General features: G+C 50.6%; 20 non-coding genes across 20 annotated transcripts; 10 read left to right on the top strand and 10 right to left on the bottom strand.

Moving 5' to 3' along the window:
- Positions 1-267: 267 nt before the first annotated feature.
- On the bottom strand, positions 268-339 carry Trnag-ccc. The gene has a single exon. It is a non-coding gene; the product is annotated as a tRNA-Gly (tRNA).
- Positions 340-1,022: 683 nt separating this feature from the next.
- Trnal-uaa lies at positions 1,023-1,106 on the top strand. The gene has a single exon. It is a non-coding gene; the product is annotated as a tRNA-Leu (tRNA).
- A 1,125-nt stretch (positions 1,107-2,231) lies between these two features.
- Positions 2,232-2,303, bottom strand: Trnag-ccc. The gene has a single exon. It is a non-coding gene; the product is annotated as a tRNA-Gly (tRNA).
- A 683-nt stretch (positions 2,304-2,986) lies between these two features.
- Positions 2,987-3,070, top strand: Trnal-uaa. The gene has a single exon. It is a non-coding gene; the product is annotated as a tRNA-Leu (tRNA).
- Positions 3,071-4,196: 1,126 nt separating this feature from the next.
- Positions 4,197-4,268, bottom strand: Trnag-ccc. Its single transcript has one exon. It is a non-coding gene; the product is annotated as a tRNA-Gly (tRNA).
- Positions 4,269-4,951: 683 nt separating this feature from the next.
- Positions 4,952-5,035, top strand: Trnal-uaa. The gene has a single exon. It is a non-coding gene; the product is annotated as a tRNA-Leu (tRNA).
- A 1,125-nt stretch (positions 5,036-6,160) lies between these two features.
- Trnag-ccc lies at positions 6,161-6,232 on the bottom strand. Its single transcript has one exon. It is a non-coding gene; the product is annotated as a tRNA-Gly (tRNA).
- A 683-nt stretch (positions 6,233-6,915) lies between these two features.
- Trnal-uaa lies at positions 6,916-6,999 on the top strand. The gene has a single exon. It is a non-coding gene; the product is annotated as a tRNA-Leu (tRNA).
- A 1,125-nt stretch (positions 7,000-8,124) lies between these two features.
- On the bottom strand, positions 8,125-8,196 carry Trnag-ccc. The gene has a single exon. It is a non-coding gene; the product is annotated as a tRNA-Gly (tRNA).
- A 683-nt stretch (positions 8,197-8,879) lies between these two features.
- Trnal-uaa lies at positions 8,880-8,963 on the top strand. The gene has a single exon. It is a non-coding gene; the product is annotated as a tRNA-Leu (tRNA).
- A 1,125-nt stretch (positions 8,964-10,088) lies between these two features.
- On the bottom strand, positions 10,089-10,160 carry Trnag-ccc. Its single transcript has one exon. It is a non-coding gene; the product is annotated as a tRNA-Gly (tRNA).
- Positions 10,161-10,843: 683 nt separating this feature from the next.
- Trnal-uaa lies at positions 10,844-10,927 on the top strand. Its single transcript has one exon. It is a non-coding gene; the product is annotated as a tRNA-Leu (tRNA).
- A 1,125-nt stretch (positions 10,928-12,052) lies between these two features.
- On the bottom strand, positions 12,053-12,124 carry Trnag-ccc. Its single transcript has one exon. It is a non-coding gene; the product is annotated as a tRNA-Gly (tRNA).
- Positions 12,125-12,807: 683 nt separating this feature from the next.
- On the top strand, positions 12,808-12,891 carry Trnal-uaa. Its single transcript has one exon. It is a non-coding gene; the product is annotated as a tRNA-Leu (tRNA).
- Positions 12,892-14,016: 1,125 nt separating this feature from the next.
- Trnag-ccc lies at positions 14,017-14,088 on the bottom strand. Its single transcript has one exon. It is a non-coding gene; the product is annotated as a tRNA-Gly (tRNA).
- A 683-nt stretch (positions 14,089-14,771) lies between these two features.
- Trnal-uaa lies at positions 14,772-14,855 on the top strand. The gene has a single exon. It is a non-coding gene; the product is annotated as a tRNA-Leu (tRNA).
- Positions 14,856-15,980: 1,125 nt separating this feature from the next.
- On the bottom strand, positions 15,981-16,052 carry Trnag-ccc. Its single transcript has one exon. It is a non-coding gene; the product is annotated as a tRNA-Gly (tRNA).
- Positions 16,053-16,735: 683 nt separating this feature from the next.
- Trnal-uaa lies at positions 16,736-16,819 on the top strand. The gene has a single exon. It is a non-coding gene; the product is annotated as a tRNA-Leu (tRNA).
- A 1,126-nt stretch (positions 16,820-17,945) lies between these two features.
- Trnag-ccc lies at positions 17,946-18,017 on the bottom strand. Its single transcript has one exon. It is a non-coding gene; the product is annotated as a tRNA-Gly (tRNA).
- A 683-nt stretch (positions 18,018-18,700) lies between these two features.
- Positions 18,701-18,784, top strand: Trnal-uaa. The gene has a single exon. It is a non-coding gene; the product is annotated as a tRNA-Leu (tRNA).
- The last annotated feature ends 965 nt before the right edge of the window (positions 18,785-19,749 follow it).

Raw genomic sequence — 19,749 nt, 5'->3', positions numbered from 1 at the left:
TTTTGGTCTCTCCCAGTCGTTTGTCGCGCCTGCCCTCTACATATATGCCCATTTCCAAGCGTCAGCTTTCGCGTCAGCCGAGCAAAGTCGAGACAAGTCGACACATGGAGACACACGATGCTGAGAAACGAAAGCCGCAGACTAGCGCCCTGGCAGCACGGACTGAGACGAGGGGCGAAGGAAAACTATTCGTACCGCGACAGTTCACAGTTTCGAAGATCGCGTTTCGTTACGTGGAATACCCGTAGAAGAAAAAAGTACCTTTTGTGCGGTGGCCGGGAATCGAACCCGGATCAACTGCTTGGGAAGCAACCATGCTGACCGTTACACCACCACCGCGTTGTGCTGCGTCCCACCCACGCCTTGATGTGTCGGCTACCCTCCTGCCATCAGAGGCCGAAGGCGACGGCGCTGTAGGCGCTCAACGCCAGGGCGGAGGTGAGCACATCTGAACGCAGTGCGTAGGTGCTGCTAGGGCGATGTAGCGTAGCTAGAAGCAGAACTGACAGCCGTTGAAAAACTGCCCTTTAATTTACAGCAGGGCGATAAAACAAATATCTAATGTGACGTACTTACTGATGATCCAGAGACGATTCAGCATGTGTGTGCCAATCCAGAAGTAGAAAGCGCCTAAGTATCACAATATTAAGTTGGTTAGTTTGATGCTCGCCTGGAGCCTATCATTAGCTTCCCCTGAGGGCGAAATGCACAGCGTAGCCGTTGCTAGGGAACGGCCTCTTCTGTCGTTTTTTGTTTTCTCTGCGTCAGTGTGAATATTGATAACTACAGTTCTGCTCGTTCCACTCAAGACAGATGGCGACGGAAAACAATGGTGTAAGGCACCATGTTTAAGCTGTGGTTCCCGAAAGTGAGGGTGGGGTGCAACCTCACATCTGACAACTCGTTTTAAATACTCTAAAACCAACGTATTTCCTTCACACAAGAAAAAAACACGCTAATTTCGCAGTCAGGCTCTGGAGATATACCGAGAAACGACGGTGGAAGAGATCTGGCGCCCACGCATCAGATTGGCCGAGCGGTCTAAGGCGCCAGATTTAAGCTCTGGTTCCCGAAGGGGAGCGTGGGTTCGAACCCCACATCTGACAATGCATTTTAAATATTCCAAAACTACCAATTTCGTACATGCGGGAAAACAAGTAAATTACGCGGGAACAGGTTCCACAGATACTACGAGAAACGGCAGTGACTATGGTGCTTGCCTTGCAAGTCTGATTGTCTGGCGGCCTGAAAGAATGGAAAGCTGTTAGGAGACATGGCTTTCAGCCACGAGGCCCGGAATCGATTCCCGGTAGCCGAACATTCTTTTGTTTGCTGAGTCTTGGTTATTCTCACGGCATTTACGATATCTTTGGGTTGTGGTTTTTGGGGTCCAAGCATCAGGCGAGCAAACGTGAACGAAAGCAGATATGTGCGTAAATGAGTGTCAGGGCAGTAATAAAGGTGGATGAGACGGTGGATCGGGTATTGGACTGCAGACGTGCCACAATGCGTAGCTCGATAGCTGAGTAAGTTAGAGCGTCGTGCTGTGAACACAAAGGCCACGTATTCGACCGCACCAAGTGCCATTTCATTTTTTCCCCTAAAAGACAATGCTTCCTCCAGCGACACACTGCCAGGTAAATAACAAGCGATCTTCACAAGAAGTAAGGTGTCTACACGTTGCGCGATACTGTCGCCAACGGCCACGCCGCGCGTAGTGCAGCGGTTCTCGTCTGTTCACCGGCGTTAGGAATCGTTGGCCGTGGTTAGTACATGGATGCGTGCTCGGCTGGGAACTCGACGTGCTGTTGCCTTCTTTCATTTTGCATTTTTCCTTCGGCTTCGTTGTTGCTTAGCAATAATTATGCGGTCCCGCACGCTGACGCCACTCTTGCCTCTCGGTACACTAAGGGGCGAATCTGTGGCCACAATAAAATGAAAGGTTCTGTCGTGTGTTTGTCGTTTTTTGGTCTCTCCCAGTCGTTTGTCGCGCCTGCCCTCTACATATATGCCCATTTCCAAGCGTCAGCTTTCGCGTCAGCCGAGCAAAGTCGAGACAAGTCGACACATGGAGACACACGATGCTGAGAAACGAAAGCCGCAGACTAGCGCCCTGGCAGCACGGACTGAGACGAGGGGCGAAGGAAAACTATTCGTACCGCGACAGTTCACAGTTTCGAAGATCGCGTTTCGTTACGTGGAATACCCGTAGAAGAAAAAAGTACCTTTTGTGCGGTGGCCGGGAATCGAACCCGGATCAACTGCTTGGGAAGCAACCATGCTGACCGTTACACCACCACCGCGTTGTGCTGCGTCCCACCCACGCCTTGATGTGTCGGCTACCCTCCTGCCATCAGAGGCCGAAGGCGACGGCGCTGTAGGCGCTCAACGCCAGGGCGGAGGTGAGCACATCTGAACGCAGTGCGTAGGTGCTGCTAGGGCGATGTAGCGTAGCTAGAAGCAGAACTGACAGCCGTTGAAAAACTGCCCTTTAATTTACAGCAGGGCGATAAAACAAATATCTAATGTGACGTACTTACTGATGATCCAGAGACGATTCAGCATGTGTGTGCCAATCCAGAAGTAGAAAGCGCCTAAGTATCACAATATTAAGTTGGTTAGTTTGATGCTCGCCTGGAGCCTATCATTAGCTTCCCCTGAGGGCGAAATGCACAGCGTAGCCGTTGCTAGGGAACGGCCTCTTCTGTCGTTTTTTGTTTTCTCTGCGTCAGTGTGAATATTGATAACTACAGTTCTGCTCGTTCCACTCAAGACAGATGGCGACGGAAAACAATGGTGTAAGGCACCATGTTTAAGCTGTGGTTCCCGAAAGTGAGGGTGGGGTGCAACCTCACATCTGACAACTCGTTTTAAATACTCTAAAACCAACGTATTTCCTTCACACAAGAAAAAAACACGCTAATTTCGCAGTCAGGCTCTGGAGATATACCGAGAAACGACGGTGGAAGAGATTTGGCGCCCACGCGTCAGATTGGCCGAGCGGTCTAAGGCGCCAGATTTAAGCTCTGGTTCCCGAAGGGGAGCGTGGGTTCGAACCCCACATCTGACAATGCATTTTAAATATTCCAAAACTACCAATTTCGTACATGCGGGAAAACAAGTAAATTACGCGGGAACAGGTTCCACAGATACTACGAGAAACGGCAGTGACTATGGTGCTTGCCTTGCAAGTCTGATTGTCTGGCGGCCTGAAAGAATGGAAAGCTGTTAGGAGACATGGCTTTCAGCCACGAGGCCCGGAATCGATTCCCGGTAGCCGAACATTCTTTTGTTTGCTGAGTCTTGGTTATTCTCACGGCATTTACGATATCTTTGGGTTGTGGTTTTTGGGGTCCAAGCATCAGGCGAGCAAACGTGAACGAAAGCAGATATGTGCGTAAATGAGTGTCAGGGCAGTAATAAAGGTGGATGTGACGGTGGATCGGGTATTGGACTGCAGACGTGCCACAATGCGTAGCTCGATAGCTGAGTAAGTTAGAGCGTCGTGCTGTGAACACAAAGGCCACGTATTCGACCGCACCAAGTGCCATTTCATTTTTCTCCCCTAAAAGACAATGCTTCCTCCAGCGACACACTGCCAGGTAAATAACAAGCGATCTTCACAAGAAGTAAGGTGTCTACACGTTGCGCGATACTGTCGCCAACGGCCACACCGCGCGTAGTGCAGCGGTTCTCGTCTGTTCACCGGCGTTAGGAATCGTTGGCCGTGGTTAGTACATGGATGCGTGCTCGGCTGGGAACTCGACGTGCTGTTGCCTTCTTTCATTTTGCATTTTTCCTTCGGCTTCGTTGTTGCTTAGCAATAATTATGCGGTCCCGCACGCTGACGCCACTCTTGCCTCTCGGTACACTAAGGGGCGAATCTGTGGCCACAATAAAATGAAAGGTTCTGTCGTGTGTTTGTCGTTTTTTGGTCTCTCCCAGTCGTTTGTCGCGCCTGCCCTCTACATATATGCCCATTTCCAAGCGTCAGCTTTCGCGTCAGCCGAGCAAAGTCGAGACAAGTCGACACATGGAGACACACGATGCTGAGAAACGAAAGCCGCAGACTAGCGCCCTGGCAGCACGGACTGAGACGAGGGGCGAAGGAAAACTATTCGTACCGCGACAGTTCACAGTTTCGAAGATCGCGTTTCGTTACGTGGAATACCCGTAGAAGAAAAAAGTACCTTTTGTGCGGTGGCCGGGAATCGAACCCGGATCAACTGCTTGGGAAGCAACCATGCTGACCGTTACACCACCACCGCGTTGTGCTGCGTCCCACCCACGCCTTGATGTGTCGGCTACCCTCCTGCCATCAGAGGCCGAAGGCGACGGCGCTGTAGGCGCTCAACGCCAGGGCGGAGGTGAGCACATCTGAACGCAGTGCGTAGGTGCTGCTAGGGCGATGTAGCGTAGCTAGAAGCAGAACTGACAGCCGTTGAAAAACTGCCCTTTAATTTACAGCAGGGCGATAAAACAAATATCTAATGTGACGTACTTACTGATGATCCAGAGACGATTCAGCATGTGTGTGCCAATCCAGAAGTAGAAAGCGCCTAAGTATCACAATATTAAGTTGGTTAGTTTGATGCTCGCCTGGAGCCTATCATTAGCTTCCCCTGAGGGCGAAATGCACAGCGTAGCCGTTGCTAGGGAACGGCCTCTTCTGTCGTTTTTTGTTTTCTCTGCGTCAGTGTGAATATTGATAACTACAGTTCTGCTCGTTCCACTCAAGACAGATGGCGACGGAAAACAATGGTGTAAGGCACCATGTTTAAGCTGTGGTTCCCGAAAGTGAGGGTGGGGTGCAACCTCACATCTGACAACTCGTTTTAAATACTCTAAAACCAACGTATTTCCTTCACACAAGAAAAAAACACGCTAATTTCGCAGTCAGGCTCTGGAGATATACCGAGAAACGACGGTGGAAGAGATCTGGCGCCCACGCGTCAGATTGGCCGAGCGGTCTAAGGCGCCAGATTTAAGCTCTGGTTCCCGAAGGGGAGCGTGGGTTCGAACCCCACATCTGACAATGCATTTTAAATATTCCAAAACTACCAATTTCGTACATGCGGGAAAACAAGTAAATTACGCGGGAACAGGTTCCACAGATACTACGAGAAACGGCAGTGACTATGGTGCTTGCCTTGCAAGTCTGATTGTCTGGCGGCCTGAAAGAATGGAAAGCTGTTAGGAGACATGGCTTTCAGCCACGAGGCCCGGAATCGATTCCCGGTAGCCGAACATTCTTTTGTTTGCTGAGTCTTGGTTATTCTCACGGCATTTACGATATCTTTGGGTTGTGGTTTTTGGGGTCCAAGCATCAGGCGAGCAAACGTGAACGAAAGCAGATATGTGCGTAAATGAGTGTCAGGGCAGTAATAAAGGTGGATGAGACGGTGGATCGGGTATTGGACTGCAGACGTGCCACATTGCGTAGCTCGATAGCTGAGTAAGTTAGAGCGTCGTGCTGTGAACACAAAGGCCACGTATTCGACCGCACCAAGTGCCATTTCATTTTTTCCCCTAAAAGACAATGCTTCCTCCAGCGACACACTGCCAGGTAAATAACAAGCGATCTTCACAAGAAGTAAGGTGTCTACACGTTGCGCGATACTGTCGCCAACGGCCACACCGCGCGTAGTGCAGCGGTTCTCGTCTGTTCACCGGCGTTAGGAATCGTTGGCCGTGGTTAGTACATGGATGCGTGCTCGGCTGGGAACTCGACGTGCTGTTGCCTTCTTTCATTTTGCATTTTTCCTTCGGCTTCGTTGTTGCTTAGCAATAATTATGCGGTCCCGCACGCTGACGCCACTCTTGCCTCTCGGTACACTAAGGGGCGAATCTGTGGCCACAATAAAATGAAAGGTTCTGTCGTGTGTTTGTCGTTTTTTGGTCTCTCCCAGTCGTTTGTCGCGCCTGCCCTCTACATATATGCCCATTTCCAAGCGTCAGCTTTCGCGTCAGCCGAGCAAAGTCGAGACAAGTCGACACATGGAGACACACGATGCTGAGAAACGAAAGCCGCAGACTAGCGCCCTGGCAGCACGGACTGAGACGAGGGGCGAAGGAAAACTATTCGTACCGCGACAGTTCACAGTTTCGAAGATCGCGTTTCGTTACGTGGAATACCCGTAGAAGAAAAAAGTACCTTTTGTGCGGTGGCCGGGAATCGAACCCGGATCAACTGCTTGGGAAGCAACCATGCTGACCGTTACACCACCACCGCGTTGTGCTGCGTCCCACCCACGCCTTGATGTGTCGGCTACCCTCCTGCCATCAGAGGCCGAAGGCGACGGCGCTGTAGGCGCTCAACGCCAGGGCGGAGGTGAGCACATCTGAACGCAGTGCGTAGGTGCTGCTAGGGCGATGTAGCGTAGCTAGAAGCAGAACTGACAGCCGTTGAAAAACTGCCCTTTAATTTACAGCAGGGCGATAAAACAAATATCTAATGTGACGTACTTACTGATGATCCAGAGACGATTCAGCATGTGTGTGCCAATCCAGAAGTAGAAAGCGCCTAAGTATCACAATATTAAGTTGGTTAGTTTGATGCTCGCCTGGAGCCTATCATTAGCTTCCCCTGAGGGCGAAATGCACAGCGTAGCCGTTGCTAGGGAACGGCCTCTTCTGTCGTTTTTTGTTTTCTCTGCGTCAGTGTGAATATTGATAACTACAGTTCTGCTCGTTCCACTCAAGACAGATGGCGACGGAAAACAATGGTGTAAGGCACCATGTTTAAGCTGTGGTTCCCGAAAGTGAGGGTGGGGTGCAACCTCACATCTGACAACTCGTTTTAAATACTCTAAAACCAACGTATTTCCTTCACACAAGAAAAAAACACGCTAATTTCGCAGTCAGGCTCTGGAGATATACCGAGAAACGACGGTGGAAGAGATCTGGCGCCCACGCGTCAGATTGGCCGAGCGGTCTACGGCGCCAGATTTAAGCTCTGGTTCCCGAAGGGGAGCGTGGGTTCGAACCCCACATCTGACAATGCATTTTAAATATTCCAAAACTACCAATTTCGTACATGCGGGAAAACAAGTAAATTACGCGGGAACAGGTTCCACAGATACTACGAGAAACGGCAGTGACTATGGTGCTTGCCTTGCAAGTCTGATTGTCTGGCGGCCTGAAAGAATGGAAAGCTGTTAGGAGACATGGCTTTCAGCCACGAGGCCCGGAATCGATTCCCGGTAGCCGAACATTCTTTTGTTTGCTGAGTCTTGGTTATTCTCACGGCATTTACGATATCTTTGGGTTGTGGTTTTTGGGGTCCAAGCATCAGGCGAGCAAACGTGAACGAAAGCAGATATGTGCGTAAATGAGTGTCAGGGCAGTAATAAAGGTGGATGAGACGGTGGATCGGGTATTGGACTGCAGACGTGCCACAATGCGTAGCTCGATAGCTGAGTAAGTTAGAGCGTCGTGCTGTGAACACAAAGGCCACGTATTCGACCGCACCAAGTGCCATTTCATTTTTTCCCCTAAAAGACAATGCTTCCTCCAGCGACACACTGCCAGGTAAATAACAAGCGATCTTCACAAGAAGTAAGGTGTCTACACGTTGCGCGATACTGTCACCAACGGCCACACCGCGCGTAGTGCAGCGGTTCTCGTCTGTTCACCGGCGTTAGGAATCGTTGGCCGTGGTTAGTACATGGATGCGTGCTCGGCTGGGAACTCGACGTGCTGTTGCCTTCTTTCATTTTGCATTTTTCCTTCGGCTTCGTTGTTGCTTAGCAATAATTATGCGGTCCCGCACGCTGACGCCACTCTTGCCTCTCGGTACACTAAGGGGCGAATCTGTGGCCACAATAAAATGAAAGGTTCTGTCGTGTGTTTGTCGTTTTTTGGTCTCTCCCAGTCGTTTGTCGCGCCTGCCCTCTACATATATGCCCATTTCCAAGCGTCAGCTTTCGCGTCAGCCGAGCAAAGTCGAGACAAGTCGACACATGGAGACACACGATGCTGAGAAACGAAAGCCGCAGACTAGCGCCCTGGCAGCACGGACTGAGACGAGGGGCGAAGGAAAACTATTCGTACCGCGACAGTTCACAGTTTCGAAGATCGCGTTTCGTTACGTGGAATACCCGTAGAAGAAAAAAGTACCTTTTGTGCGGTGGCCGGGAATCGAACCCGGATCAACTGCTTGGGAAGCAACCATGCTGACCGTTACACCACCACCGCGTTGTGCTGCGTCCCACCCACGCCTTGATGTGTCGGCTACCCTCCTGCCATCAGAGGCCGAAGGCGACGGCGCTGTAGGCGCTCAACGCCAGGGCGGAGGTGAGCACATCTGAACGCAGTGCGTAGGTGCTGCTAGGGCGATGTAGCGTAGCTAGAAGCAGAACTGACAGCCGTTGAAAAACTGCCCTTTAATTTACAGCAGGGCGATAAAACAAATATCTAATGTGACGTACTTACTGATGATCCAGAGACGATTCAGCATGTGTGTGCCAATCCAGAAGTAGAAAGCGCCTAAGTATCACAATATTAAGTTGGTTAGTTTGATGCTCGCCTGGAGCCTATCATTAGCTTCCCCTGAGGGCGAAATGCACAGCGTAGCCGTTGCTAGGGAACGGCCTCTTCTGTCGTTTTTTGTTTTCTCTGCGTCAGTGTGAATATTGATAACTACAGTTCTGCTCGTTCCACTCAAGACAGATGGCGACGGAAAACAATGGTGTAAGGCACCATGTTTAAGCTGTGGTTCCCGAAAGTGAGGGTGGGGTGCAACCTCACATCTGACAACTCGTTTTAAATACTCTAAAACCAACGTATTTCCTTCACACAAGAAAAAAACACGCTAATTTCGCAGTCAGGCTCTGGAGATATACCGAGAAACGACGGTGGAAGAGATCTGGCGCCCACGCGTCAGATTGGCCGAGCGGTCTACGGCGCCAGATTTAAGCTCTGGTTCCCGAAGGGGAGCGTGGGTTCGAACCCCACATCTGACAATGCATTTTAAATATTCCAAAACTACCAATTTCGTACATGCGGGAAAACAAGTAAATTACGCGGGAACAGGTTCCACAGATACTACGAGAAACGGCAGTGACTATGGTGCTTGCCTTGCAAGTCTGATTGTCTGGCGGCCTGAAAGAATGGAAAGCTGTTAGGAGACATGGCTTTCAGCCACGAGGCCCGGAATCGATTCCCGGTAGCCGAACATTCTTTTGTTTGCTGAGTCTTGGTTATTCTCACGGCATTTACGATATCTTTGGGTTGTGGTTTTTGGGGTCCAAGCATCAGGCGAGCAAACGGGAACGAAAGCAGATATGTGCGTACATGAGTGTCAGGGCAGTAATAAAGGTGGATGAGACGGTGGATCGGGTATTGGACTGCAGACGTGCCACAATGCGTAGCTCGATAGCTGAGTAAGTTAGAGCGTCGTGCTGTGAACACAAAGGCCACGTATTCGACCGCACCAAGTGCCATTTCATTTTTTCCCCTAAAAGACAATGCTTCCTCCAGCGACACACTGCCAGGTAAATAACAAGCGATCTTCACAAGAAGTAAGGTGTCTACACGTTGCGCGATACTGTCACCAACGGCCACACCGCGCGTAGTGCAGCGGTTCTCGTCTGTTCACCGGCGTTAGGAATCGTTGGCCGTGGTTAGTACATGGATGCGTGCTCGGCTGGGAACTCGACGTGCTGTTGCCTTCTTTCATTTTGCATTTTTCCTTCGGCTTCGTTGTTGCTTAGCAATAATTATGCGGTCCCGCACGCTGACGCCACTCTTGCCTCTCGGTACACTAAGGGGCGAATCTGTGGCCACAATAAAATGAAAGGTTCTGTCGTGTGTTTGTCGTTTTTTGGTCTCTCCCAGTCGTTTGTCGCGCCTGCCCTCTACATATATGCCCATTTCCAAGCGTCAGCTTTCGCGTCAGCCGAGCAAAGTCGAGACAAGTCGACACATGGAGACACACGATGCTGAGAAACGAAAGCCGCAGACTAGCGCCCTGGCAGCACGGACTGAGACGAGGGGCGAAGGAAAACTATTCGTACCGCGACAGTTCACAGTTTCGAAGATCGCGTTTCGTTACGTGGAATACCCGTAGAAGAAAAAAGTACCTTTTGTGCGGTGGCCGGGAATCGAACCCGGATCAACTGCTTGGGAAGCAACCATGCTGACCGTTACACCACCACCGCGTTGTGCTGCGTCCCACCCACGCCTTGATGTGTCGGCTACCCTCCTGCCATCAGAGGCCGAAGGCGACGGCGCTGTAGGCGCTCAACGCCAGGGCGGAGGTGAGCACATCTGAACGCAGTGCGTAGGTGCTGCTAGGGCGATGTAGCGTAGCTAGAAGCAGAACTGACAGCCGTTGAAAAACTGCCCTTTAATTTACAGCAGGGCGATAAAACAAATATCTAATGTGACGTACTTACTGATGATCCAGAGACGATTCAGCATGTGTGTGCCAATCCAGAAGTAGAAAGCGCCTAAGTATCACAATATTAAGTTGGTTAGTTTGATGCTCGCCTGGAGCCTATCATTAGCTTCCCCTGAGGGCGAAATGCACAGCGTAGCCGTTGCTAGGGAACGGCCTCTTCTGTCGTTTTTTGTTTTCTCTGCGTCAGTGTGAATATTGATAACTACAGTTCTGCTCGTTCCACTCAAGACAGATGGCGACGGAAAACAATGGTGTAAGGCACCATGTTTAAGCTGTGGTTCCCGAAAGTGAGGGTGGGGTGCAACCTCACATCTGACAACTCGTTTTAAATACTCTAAAACCAACGTATTTCCTTCACACAAGAAAAAAACACGCTAATTTCGCAGTCAGGCTCTGGAGATATACCGAGAAACGACGGTGGAAGAGATCTGGCGCCCACGCGTCAGATTGGCCGAGCGGTCTACGGCGCCAGATTTAAGCTCTGGTTCCCGAAGGGGAGCGTGGGTTCGAACCCCACATCTGACAATGCATTTTAAATATTCCAAAACTACCAATTTCGTACATGCGGGAAAACAAGTAAATTACGCGGGAACAGGTTCCACAGATACTACGAGAAACGGCAGTGACTATGGTGCTTGCCTTGCAAGTCTGATTGTCTGGCGGCCTGAAAGAATGGAAAGCTGTTAGGAGACATGGCTTTCAGCCACGAGGCCCGGAATCGATTCCCGGTAGCCGAACATTCTTTTGTTTGCTGAGTCTTGGTTATTCTCACGGCATTTACGATATCTTTGGGTTGTGGTTTTTGGGGTCCAAGCATCAGGCGAGCAAACGGGAACGAAAGCAGATATGTGCGTACATGAGTGTCAGGGCAGTAATAAAGGTGGATGAGACGGTGGATCGGGTATTGGACTGCAGACGTGCCACAATGCGTAGCTCGATAGCTGAGTAAGTTAGAGCGTCGTGCTGTGAACACAAAGGCCACGTATTCGACCGCACCAAGTGCCATTTCATTTTTTCCCCTAAAAGACAATGCTTCCTCCAGCGACACACTGCCAGGTAAATAACAAGCGATCTTCACAAGAAGTAAGGTGTCTACACGTTGCGCGATACTGTCACCAACGGCCACACCGCGCGTAGTGCAGCGGTTCTCGTCTGTTCACCGGCGTTAGGAATCGTTGGCCGTGGTTAGTACATGGATGCGTGCTCGGCTGGGAACTCGACGTGCTGTTGCCTTCTTTCATTTTGCATTTTTCCTTCGGCTTCGTTGTTGCTTAGCAATAATTATGCGGTCCCGCACGCTGACGCCACTCTTGCCTCTCGGTACACTAAGGGGCGAATCTGTGGCCACAATAAAATGAAAGGTTCTGTCGTGTGTTTGTCGTTTTTTGGTCTCTCCCAGTCGTTTGTCGCGCCTGCCCTCTACATATATGCCCATTTCCAAGCGTCAGCTTTCGCGTCAGCCGAGCAAAGTCGAGACAAGTCGACACATGGAGACACACGATGCTGAGAAACGAAAGCCGCAGACTAGCGCCCTGGCAGCACGGACTGAGACGAGGGGCGAAGGAAAACTATTCGTACCGCGACAGTTCACAGTTTCGAAGATCGCGTTTCGTTACGTGGAATACCCGTAGAAGAAAAAAGTACCTTTTGTGCGGTGGCCGGGAATCGAACCCGGATCAACTGCTTGGGAAGCAACCATGCTGACCGTTACACCACCACCGCGTTGTGCTGCGTCCCACCCACGCCTTGATGTGTCGGCTACCCTCCTGCCATCAGAGGCCGAAGGCGACGGCGCTGTAGGCGCTCAACGCCAGGGCGGAGGTGAGCACATCTGAACGCAGTGCGTAGGTGCTGCTAGGGCGATGTAGCGTAGCTAGAAGCAGAACTGACAGCCGTTGAAAAACTGCCCTTTAATTTACAGCAGGGCGATAAAACAAATATCTAATGTGACGTACTTACTGATGATCCAGAGACGATTCAGCATGTGTGTGCCAATCCAGAAGTAGAAAGCGCCTAAGTATCACAATATTAAGTTGGTTAGTTTGATGCTCGCCTGGAGCCTATCATTAGCTTCCCCTGAGGGCGAAATGCACAGCGTAGCCGTTGCTAGGGAACGGCCTCTTCTGTCGTTTTTTGTTTTCTCTGCGTCAGTGTGAATATTGATAACTACAGTTCTGCTCGTTCCACTCAAGACAGATGGCGACGGAAAACAATGGTGTAAGGCACCATGTTTAAGCTGTGGTTCCCGAAAGTGAGGGTGGGGTGCAACCTCACATCTGACAACTCGTTTTAAATACTCTAAAACCAACGTATTTCCTTCACACAAGAAAAAAACACGCTAATTTCGCAGTCAGGCTCTGGAGATATACCGAGAAACGACGGTGGAAGAGATCTGGCGCCCACGCGTCAGATTGGCCGAGCGGTCTACGGCGCCAGATTTAAGCTCTGGTTCCCGAAGGGGAGCGTGGGTTCGAACCCCACATCTGACAATGCATTTTAAATATTCCAAAACTACCAATTTCGTACATGCGGGAAAACAAGTAAATTACGCGGGAACAGGTTCCACAGATACTACGAGAAACGGCAGTGACTATGGTGCTTGCCTTGCAAGTCTGATTGTCTGGCGGCCTGAAAGAATGGAAAGCTGTTAGGAGACATGGCTTTCAGCCACGAGGCCCGGAATCGATTCCCGGTAGCCGAACATTCTTTTGTTTGCTGAGTCTTGGTTATTCTCACGGCATTTACGATATCTTTGGGTTGTGGTTTTTGGGGTCCAAGCATCAGGCGAGCAAACGGGAACGAAAGCAGATATGTGCGTACATGAGTGTCAGGGCAGTAATAAAGGTGGATGAGACGGTGGATCGGGTATTGGACTGCAGACGTGCCACAATGCGTAGCTCGATAGCTGAGTAAGTTAGAGCGTCGTGCTGTGAACACAAAGGCCACGTATTCGACCGCACCAAGTGCCATTTCATTTTTTCCCCTAAAAGACAATGCTTCCTCCAGCGACACACTGCCAGGTAAATAACAAGCGATCTTCACAAGAAGTAAGGTGTCTACACGTTGCGCGATACTGTCACCAACGGCCACACCGCGCGTAGTGCAGCGGTTCTCGTCTGTTCACCGGCGTTAGGAATCGTTGGCCGTGGTTAGTACATGGATGCGTGCTCGGCTGGGAACTCGACGTGCTGTTGCCTTCTTTCATTTTGCATTTTTCCTTCGGCTTCGTTGTTGCTTAGCAATAATTATGCGGTCCCGCACGCTGACGCCACTCTTGCCTCTCGGTACACTAAGGGGCGAATCTGTGGCCACAATAAAATGAAAGGTTCTGTCGTGTGTTTGTCGTTTTTTGGTCTCTCCCAGTCGTTTGTCGCGCCTGCCCTCTACATATATGCCCATTTCCAAGCGTCAGCTTTCGCGTCAGCCGAGCAAAGTCGAGACAAGTCGACACATGGAGACACACGATGCTGAGAAACGAAAGCCGCAGACTAGCGCCCTGGCAGCACGGACTGAGACGAGGGGCGAAGGAAAACTATTCGTACCGCGACAGTTCACAGTTTCGAAGATCGCGTTTCGTTACGTGGAATACCCGTAGAAGAAAAAAGTACCTTTTGTGCGGTGGCCGGGAATCGAACCCGGATCAACTGCTTGGGAAGCAACCATGCTGACCGTTACACCACCACCGCGTTGTGCTGCGTCCCACCCACGCCTTGATGTGTCGGCTACCCTCCTGCCATCAGAGGCCGAAGGCGACGGCGCTGTAGGCGCTCAACGCCAGGGCGGAGGTGAGCACATCTGAACGCAGTGCGTAGGTGCTGCTAGGGCGATGTAGCGTAGCTAGAAGCAGAACTGACAGCCGTTGAAAAACTGCCCTTTAATTTACAGCAGGGCGATAAAACAAATATCTAATGTGACGTACTTACTGATGATCCAGAGACGATTCAGCATGTGTGTGCCAATCCAGAAGTAGAAAGCGCCTAAGTATCACAATATTAAGTTGGTTAGTTTGATGCTCGCCTGGAGCCTATCATTAGCTTCCCCTGAGGGCGAAATGCACAGCGTAGCCGTTGCTAGGGAACGGCCTCTTCTGTCGTTTTTTGTTTTCTCTGCGTCAGTGTGAATATTGATAACTACAGTTCTGCTCGTTCCACTCAAGACAGATGGCGACGGAAAACAATGGTGTAAGGCACCATGTTTAAGCTGTGGTTCCCGAAAGTGAGGGTGGGGTGCAACCTCACATCTGACAACTCGTTTTAAATACTCTAAAACCAACGTATTTCCTTCACACAAGAAAAAAACACGCTAATTTCGCAGTCAGGCTCTGGAGATATACCGAGAAACGACGGTGGAAGAGATCTGGCGCCCACGCGTCAGATTGGCCGAGCGGTCTAAGGCGCCAGATTTAAGCTCTGGTTCCCGAAGGGGAGCGTGGGTTCGAACCCCACATCTGACAATGCATTTTAAATATTCCAAAACTACCAATTTCGTACATGCGGGAAAACAAGTAAATTACGCGGGAACAGGTTCCACAGATACTACGAGAAACGGCAGTGACTATGGTGCTTGCCTTGCAAGTCTGATTGTCTGGCGGCCTGAAAGAATGGAAAGCTGTTAGGAGACATGGCTTTCAGCCACGAGGCCCGGAATCGATTCCCGGTAGCCGAACATTCTTTTGTTTGCTGAGTCTTGGTTATTCTCACGGCATTTACGATATCTTTGGGTTGTGGTTTTTGGGGTCCAAGCATCAGGCGAGCAAACGTGAACGAAAGCAGATATGTGCGTAAATGAGTGTCAGGGCAGTAATAAAGGTGGATGAGACGGTGGATCGGGTATTGGACTGCAGACGTGCCACATTGCGTAGCTCGATAGCTGAGTAAGTTAGAGCGTCGTGCTGTGAACACAAAGGCCACGTATTCGACCGCACCAAGTGCCATTTCATTTTTTCCCCTAAAAGACAATGCTTCCTCCAGCGACACACTGCCAGGTAAATAACAAGCGATCTTCACAAGAAGTAAGGTGTCTACACGTTGCGCGATACTGTCGCCAACGGCCACACCGCGCGTAGTGCAGCGGTTCTCGTCTGTTCACCGGCGTTAGGAATCGTTGGCCGTGGTTAGTACATGGATGCGTGCTCGGCTGGGAACTCGACGTGCTGTTGCCTTCTTTCATTTTGCATTTTTCCTTCGGCTTCGTTGTTGCTTAGCAATAATTATGCGGTCCCGCACGCTGACGCCACTCTTGCCTCTCGGTACACTAAGGGGCGAATCTGTGGCCACAATAAAATGAAAGGTTCTGTCGTGTGTTTGTCGTTTTTTGGTCTCTCCCAGTCGTTTGTCGCGCCTGCCCTCTACATATATGCCCATTTCCAAGCGTCAGCTTTCGCGTCAGCCGAGCAAAGTCGAGACAAGTCGACACATGGAGACACACGATGCTGAGAAACGAAAGCCGCAGACTAGCGCCCTGGCAGCACGGACTGAGACGAGGGGCGAAGGAAAACTATTCGTACCGCGACAGTTCACAGTTTCGAAGATCGCGTTTCGTTACGTGGAATACCCGTAGAAGAAAAAAGTACCTTTTGTGCGGTGGCCGGGAATCGAACCCGGATCAACTGCTTGGGAAGCAACCATGCTGACCGTTACACCACCACCGCGTTGTGCTGCGTCCCACCCACGCCTTGATGTGTCGGCTACCCTCCTGCCATCAGAGGCCGAAGGCGACGGCGCTGTAGGCGCTCAACGCCAGGGCGGAGGTGAGCACATCTGAACGCAGTGCGTAGGTGCTGCTAGGGCGATGTAGCGTAGCTAGAAGCAGAACTGACAGCCGTTGAAAAACTGCCCTTTAATTTACAGCAGGGCGATAAAACAAATATCTAATGTGACGTACTTACTGATGATCCAGAGACGATTCAGCATGTGTGTGCCAATCCAGAAGTAGAAAGCGCCTAAGTATCACAATATTAAGTTGGTTAGTTTGATGCTCGCCTGGAGCCTATCATTAGCTTCCCCTGAGGGCGAAATGCACAGCGTAGCCGTTGCTAGGGAACGGCCTCTTCTGTCGTTTTTTGTTTTCTCTGCGTCAGTGTGAATATTGATAACTACAGTTCTGCTCGTTCCACTCAAGACAGATGGCGACGGAAAACAATGGTGTAAGGCACCATGTTTAAGCTGTGGTTCCCGAAAGTGAGGGTGGGGTGCAACCTCACATCTGACAACTCGTTTTAAATACTCTAAAACCAACGTATTTCCTTCACACAAGAAAAAAACACGCTAATTTCGCAGTCAGGCTCTGGAGATATACCGAGAAACGACGGTGGAAGAGATTTGGCGCCCACGCGTCAGATTGGCCGAGCGGTCTACGGCGCCAGATTTAAGCTCTGGTTCCCGAAGGGGAGCGTGGGTTCGAACCCCACATCTGACAATGCATTTTAAATATTCCAAAACTACCAATTTCGTACATGCGGGAAAACAAGTAAATTACGCGGGAACAGGTTCCACAGATACTACGAGAAACGGCAGTGACTATGGTGCTTGCCTTGCAAGTCTGATTGTCTGGCGGCCTGAAAGAATGGAAAGCTGTTAGGAGACATGGCTTTCAGCCACGAGGCCCGGAATCGATTCCCGGTAGCCGAACATTCTTTTGTTTGCTGAGTCTTGGTTATTCTCACGGCATTTACGATATCTTTGGGTTGTGGTTTTTGGGGTCCAAGCATCAGGCGAGCAAACGTGAACGAAAGCAGATATGTGCGTAAATGAGTGTCAGGGCAGTAATAAAGGTGGATGTGACGGTGGATCGGGTATTGGACTGCAGACGTGCCACAATGCGTAGCTCGATAGCTGAGTAAGTTAGAGCGTCGTGCTGTGAACACAAAGGCCACGTATTCGACCGCACCAAGTGCCATTTCATTTTTCTCCCCTAAAAGACAATGCTTCCTCCAGCGACACACTGCCAGGTAAATAACAAGCGATCTTCACAAGAAGTAAGGTGTCTACACGTTGCGCGATACTGTCGCCAACGGCCACACCGCGCGTAGTGCAGCGGTTCTCGTCTGTTCACCGGCGTTAGGAATCGTTGGCCGTGGTTAGTACATGGATGCGTGCTCGGCTGGGAACTCGACGTGCTGTTGCCTTCTTTCATTTTGCATTTTTCCTTCGGCTTCGTTGTTGCTTAGCAATAATTATGCGGTCCCGCACGCTGACGCCACTCTTGCCTCTCGGTACACTAAGGGGCGAATCTGTGGCCACAATAAAATGAAAGGTTCTGTCGTGTGTTTGTCGTTTTTTGGTCTCTCCCAGTCGTTTGTCGCGCCTGCCCTCTACATATATGCCCATTTCCAAGCGTCAGCTTTCGCGTCAGCCGAGCAAAGTCGAGACAAGTCGACACATGGAGACACACGATGCTGAGAAACGAAAGCCGCAGACTAGCGCCCTGGCAGCACGGACTGAGACGAGGGGCGAAGGAAAACTATTCGTACCGCGACAGTTCACAGTTTCGAAGATCGCGTTTCGTTACGTGGAATACCCGTAGAAGAAAAAAGTACCTTTTGTGCGGTGGCCGGGAATCGAACCCGGATCAACTGCTTGGGAAGCAACCATGCTGACCGTTACACCACCACCGCGTTGTGCTGCGTCCCACCCACGCCTTGATGTGTCGGCTACCCTCCTGCCATCAGAGGCCGAAGGCGACGGCGCTGTAGGCGCTCAACGCCAGGGCGGAGGTGAGCACATCTGAACGCAGTGCGTAGGTGCTGCTAGGGCGATGTAGCGTAGCTAGAAGCAGAACTGACAGCCGTTGAAAAACTGCCCTTTAATTTACAGCAGGGCGATAAAACAAATATCTAATGTGACGTACTTACTGATGATCCAGAGACGATTCAGCATGTGTGTGCCAATCCAGAAGTAGAAAGCGCCTAAGTATCACAATATTAAGTTGGTTAGTTTGATGCTCGCCTGGAGCCTATCATTAGCTTCCCCTGAGGGCGAAATGCACAGCGTAGCCGTTGCTAGGGAACGGCCTCTTCTGTCGTTTTTTGTTTTCTCTGCGTCAGTGTGAATATTGATAACTACAGTTCTGCTCGTTCCACTCAAGACAGATGGCGACGGAAAACAATGGTGTAAGGCACCATGTTTAAGCTGTGGTTCCCGAAAGTGAGGGTGGGGTGCAACCTCACATCTGACAACTCGTTTTAAATACTCTAAAACCAACGTATTTCCTTCACACAAGAAAAAAACACGCTAATTTCGCAGTCAGGCTCTGGAGATATACCGAGAAACGACGGTGGAAGAGATTTGGCGCCCACGCGTCAGATTGGCCGAGCGGTCTACGGCGCCAGATTTAAGCTCTGGTTCCCGAAGGGGAGCGTGGGTTCGAACCCCACATCTGACAATGCATTTTAAATATTCCAAAACTACCAATTTCGTACATGCGGGAAAACAAGTAAATTACGCGGGAACAGGTTCCACAGATACTACGAGAAACGGCAGTGACTATGGTGCTTGCCTTGCAAGTCTGATTGTCTGGCGGCCTGAAAGAATGGAAAGCTGTTAGGAGACATGGCTTTCAGCCACGAGGCCCGGAATCGATTCCCGGTAGCCGAACATTCTTTTGTTTGCTGAGTCTTGGTTATTCTCACGGCATTTACGATATCTTTGGGTTGTGGTTTTTGGGGTCCAAGCATCAGGCGAGCAAACGTGAACGAAAGCAGATATGTGCGTAAATGAGTGTCAGGGCAGTAATAAAGGTGGATGTGACGGTGGATCGGGTATTGGACTGCAGACGTGCCACAATGCGTAGCTCGATAGCTGAGTAAGTTAGAGCGTCGTGCTGTGAACACAAAGGCCACGTATTCGACCGCACCAAGTGCCATTTCATTTTTCTCCCCTAAAAGACAATGCTTCCTCCAGCGACACACTGCCAGGTAAATAACAAGCGATCTTCACAAGAAGTAAGGTGTCTACACGTTGCGCGATACTGTCGCCAACGGCCACACCGCGCGTAGTGCAGCGGTTCTCGTCTGTTCACCGGCGTTAGGAATCGTTGGCCGTGGTTAGTACATGGATGCGTGCTCGGCTGGGAACTCGACGTGCTGTTGCCTTCTTTCATTTTGCATTTTTCCTTCGGCTTCGTTGTTGCTTAGCAATAATTATGCGGTCCCGCACGCTGACGCCACTCTTGCCTCTCGGTACACTAAGGGGCGAATCTGTGGCCACAATAAAATGAAAGGTTCTGTCGTGTGTTTGTCGTTTTTTGGTCTCTCCCAGTCGTTTGTCGCGCCTGCCCTCTACATATATGCCCATTTCCAAGCGTCAGCTTTCGCGTCAGCCGAGCAAAGTCGAGACAAGTCGACACAT

The sequence above is a fragment of the Schistocerca piceifrons genome, chromosome 2 (assembly GCF_021461385.2).
Source record: "Schistocerca piceifrons isolate TAMUIC-IGC-003096 chromosome 2, iqSchPice1.1, whole genome shotgun sequence".
Classification (NCBI taxonomy): domain Eukaryota; kingdom Metazoa; phylum Arthropoda; class Insecta; order Orthoptera; family Acrididae; genus Schistocerca; species Schistocerca piceifrons.
The sequence above is the reverse complement of the archived record's forward strand: the minus strand, read 5'-3'. Positions and strand labels throughout refer to the sequence as shown.